Raw genomic sequence first — 5,127 nt, forward strand, 5'->3', positions numbered from 1 at the left:
GTTAATATTAAATAACTATAAATATATAAAAATGCTAAGTCCATTTATTTTGTAAAAAATTCAAAATTATTATCTCAGTCAAATGAAATTGAATATAAATATGTTACTAAATATATAATACTTGTTTTAATTATTGGTTTATTCATTAAATTTCAATCAAAAAATTTAAATCATAAATTTTCTAATAATATTTGATAATTTTGAAATTTATTATCACCTCGACTTTCTGATTTGAAACAGAAAATGTTACAAGTCCCAAAAAAGGACCTATAAGATGAAAACGCACTTCCTCTTAGCTGTGATTATTTGCCATTATAAAAAAACTCCATTATCAGATTTCATAAATATTTCAAATAATGGATTTTAGAACGCTTTTTGTCTCTCCTGTAATATTTCTTAAAAGCCAACGAAATGGTTAATAAATTAAAATTTTAAGAACAAAACACACTAATGAAGTAAAATTTATTGATAAAAGGTATGTACACACAGTTACTGAAGTATACGTACGATCGGCTTTTTGGGCCTTTTTTAAAAAATCTATATATATAAAAATACAAGGCCTGACTTATTCATTCATTCACTCACTCATGACTGATGAGTCAGTGAATGAGTGAGTGAGTGAATGAATGAATGAGTTAGGCCTTGTATTTTTAAATATATAGTTTTTTAAAAAAAGGAACAAAAAGTGGATGGTACGTATAATTTAGTAACTGTGTGTACATCGAATTCAATTTAACGTTTGGTAAAATCATCACTAAGTTTTTAATGAATCATTTGTAAGATTTAGCCTTGTAAATCAGCAGGTTTGGTTTCAAATCAGACCAATAATGTGTACACAATATTAAAAATGCGCCAAAATAAGAGATTTATTAATTTTAGTCCCAAATTTTAAAAACCGGTTAACCGAGTTATAAAAACCGGATAAACCGGTTAACCGAAAATCAAAATTTTAAATTAACCGGTTCTAAAAAGATCGAGATTTCGAAGAAAAACCGGGTTTTCGGTTAACTAGTTGTGATTCTTTTGTGTGAAGAGGCAAAGTTAATGTCGTATAAAGTTCAGAAAGTTCCAGATTGCAATGCGGTAAATAATTTAGATGCAAAAGAACGAAAGAAAAAAATGTGGTCAAATTTTACTCAAAACAGTAAGAAAGTATGGTCGGTCAAGCCCGACCATATAATACCCTTCACTAAGTAAGGGTATTATATTTATATTTTTGAGTGATTTTCGGAAGTGGCCCTTTTATGGGAGCTATGACCAATTATGGACCGATCACCATGAAATTTAGTCCTGTGATTTATGTATATATGAAAGTTATTTATGTTGAATTTTGTGTGTATATCAACTTTTTTAAGCGATTAATGCACGTTAAAGTGATTTTCGGAAGCGGGTCTATAAGGGAGCTATAACTAATTATGGACCGATCGTAACAAAATTTGTTACACATTAGTGACAAGTTGTGTCTATAAGGTATACAATCAATACCAGCTTGACTACAATAGCAAAAAAAAGCTAATGTAAATTGTTTTGTTATACACTTAAGATATTTTCGCAGTTATGGCGTTATGTTTTTGAATTTCCTCCTGGCTGCTTGACCTTTTATGCCTTCACATTGCATTAACAACACACTAATAAACTTATGACATAAAACCCTTAAGGTATGCTTTAAAATAGGAAATATGTTAATTTTTACAGAGTTAACTCTTTCTGTTTTAGTTGCTACAAATTTATGGTTTCATAAACAGAATCTATTGTAAATTTAGCTTTAATGTTTTTTATTTTATTTTTTATTCCTCTTTCTTTATTATCTTATTCTATATTTATACAATGCTTGCAACAATTTGCAAATTGTTGATGTGTGAGTAAATGTATCTTTGTGTAAAAAAGAAACTTGTAGTATGCAGCAGTAGTAATGCTAGTAAATATAAATAAATAAATACCTAAACAATTTTACACATCATTAACTTTTTATTGTGAACGAGTGTAATAATAAAGATTGTTTCCTCATTCAACTTGTCCTGTTACTGTTGCTACAGGGAGTTGTTTCCTTATTTGATTTTTCTTTGCTGCCACTTCTTATGCCCACTATATAGACTAGGAAAAGGAATATGAATTAAAATAGAAAATAAAATAAACTCTATCTATGGATAAAAGTTTTTTTCCATTTTATGGTTACTTAATAAGATTGATTTATAACATTCATTAGTAAGCATTTTATTTTTTTTTGATGCTGCTTATTTTTTTTTATTTTGGGTTAAATTTTAAATGAATTAAATCTTTTGGATAATTTTTGTATGTAAAACCATTTTGTTTGTTTGGTAATAAAAAATAAAAAATAAAAAAACAAGCTTTTATATGGCAACATGTTTATTTGCAAACCATTGGTTTTTATTATTTTCCTACATTTAGAAAATTATTTAAATATACATACATACAAATATATTGCGTGTATGATTTAAAAATGAGGGATTTTTTTTAAAAAAATTTAGCTTTTATTTTGAAACATTTGTACAGTATAAATATATTCAAAGTATTGGTCATTTTTAACTACGACCTTTTCCCATCCTTCTGGCAAACATATGGATTCCGAGTTACAATTAAATAAAGTTTTTTTTATTTGCAAAATTTCGTACGTTCGTGACCGTAAGTAAATTTTGTTCATAAAGAATGCATTTATTTTCTTAACACGTATCAGAATGATGCATACGATCTTCTGTGACTCAGAATAACTTTCTGAATCGATCTGAAACGATGTTCGTCCGTCCGTCAGTCTGGCTGGCTGTCTATGTAATCATTGCGCGCATAGTACAGGTCACAATTTTGAATATATTTCGATTAAATTTTGTTACGTATAATTTTGTCGACCCAAGAACGAAGCCTGTTGAAACTGGCTGAAATCGGTCCATTATTTCACATAGCCTCCATACAAATGTCCGTACGAAATTGGACTTTATCGGTCATAAATGTTTAATTTATATAGGTATATACACCAATATCGTTCCAAATAAGTTTTGTATATACCGAATTCATGCCATCAAATTTTGTTACGATCGGTCCATAATTAGTCATAGCTCCCATATAGACCCGCTTCTCAAAATCACTTTAACGTACATAAATCGCTTAAAAATTTTGGTATACACACAAAATTCAACATAGTAAACTTTCATATAGACATAAATCCCACGACCTAATTTCATGGTGATCGGTACATAATTGGTCATAGCTCCCATATAAGGCCCACTACAAAAATTACTCACGAATATAAATTATTGAATTTGTAAAAGAAAAATGTTACTTAGTGTAGGATATTATATGGTCGGGCTTGACCATACTTTCTTACCTGTTTGTTAAGGAAATTTGAAGATATTTATGAGAAAATGCACGATGATAATAATAAAAAAAACATATGGTAAAATCGTACGTTCGCGATCGGTACTTAAGCCAATTAAACAAAAACCAATAGAGATATTTTTTTGTGTAAATACCGGATAGAGACCTACATTAGTACACTTTTAAAATAAATTAATCGCTTTTAAATATTCCGTTCCTTTTCGCAGATTTTTTCATTTCACTACTGTCAGCTAAAGTTTACTTCTATTTTGCGTACGTTCGTTACCACATGTTTATAACTATCATTATGAAAACGTAAATTCGATGGAATACATCTTTTGTACTGAACATAGAGCTACCAAAATGCTATCAATCGCAAAAAAAAGGCTAGGAAAAGTATTTTTTTTCTACATTCTTTGGACATCAAAAGCGTACGAACGTACGTTCGTGACTCCAGGAAATGCCCATATTCGGTTTCAAAGTAAAACGTATCACAGAGAGAGTGTTCTTCATTGATCAAAACAAATATTAGTCGGTCGGGCAAGGTCTGGACTATAAGCCGGTTGAGGTAAAACTTCTTCCACTTCATTGTAAATAGTTTTTAACAAGTATATCAACATGTGGCCGAGCGTTGTCATGATGAAATATTACGGTTTCATATCTGGCTACATATTCTGGGCGTTTTTCGGCCAATGTTCTTTTCAAACGAATAATTTGATTTCGGTATAGGTTCCCTGTGACAGTCAGGTCGGATTTCAGTAGCTCATAATAGATAGGACCCTTTTGGTCCAACCTAATACAGAGCATCATTACCTTAGCGCCATGGATATTTAGCTTGGTGTCGATTCGGCTGGTTGGCCGGACTTCACATACGATCTCTTACGCTTCGTGTTATCATAATGAATCCATTTTTCATCGCATTTAATTAGGGTGATCGGCTCGGTTTTTAATAACCGGTTATAACCGGTTTCGGTTTTTTTGAAAAGCTCACATTTCGAATATCGAAGAAACCGGGTTTTTCTTCTCGAATAGCAGGTTTTTTCTAAATGTGTGTTTTCATGAGTTTTATGGTGTTTTCTTTTCTGACACAAAATGTTGCCAACATATTTTGTACCATTTATTAAAGGTTACCCATACCCTCATAATGTGTTGCATTTTCAACGATCACAATAGAACAAAAATCATTACCATTTATGCAATTTTCTTTAATGTAGCATTTAAATATTATAAAACTATACTTTTTGCTTACATTAAAAGTGGTGCATTTCTTACCCTTCGATAAAATTGAGGGTGAAACATGTAGCATATATTCAGGGTTTTAGGGTAACATTATTAGAAAAGAACACGACCAAAGTACATTTTTTTCAGAAAAGAACACAAAGAAAGGTAAAAGGTAGAATAAATGCATCATTTATGCAAGAAAAGAAAACACCATAAGTGTATTAAAATTTTAAAAAACCATACAAATTCAAAAAACTTTTTTAAAAGAAATACTCCAACTATTTTAGAAGACTTTTTATATTTAGAAAAATATCACAAGTGATCTGGAAGGCTTGAAAACTTGCTCAATGCTTTGTTATACATATATATGTCCTACAAGGACACTGAGTGAAACATCATTTTCAATGTCTAGTTTAATAAAAACAAAAGAAAATATCGATATACTCCAAAGCATTTAAACTGTGTTTTATTCCTAAGAGATTATTTTTTTAATAATAATAATATTTTTTTTTCCGAATATTTTGTTAAAAAAAAACCTAACGAAATAAAATAAATTAAATTTTTAGAAAAAATTAA

This window comes from Calliphora vicina, chromosome 1, assembly GCF_958450345.1.
Source record: "Calliphora vicina chromosome 1, idCalVici1.1, whole genome shotgun sequence".
NCBI lineage: Eukaryota > Metazoa > Arthropoda > Insecta > Diptera > Calliphoridae > Calliphora > Calliphora vicina.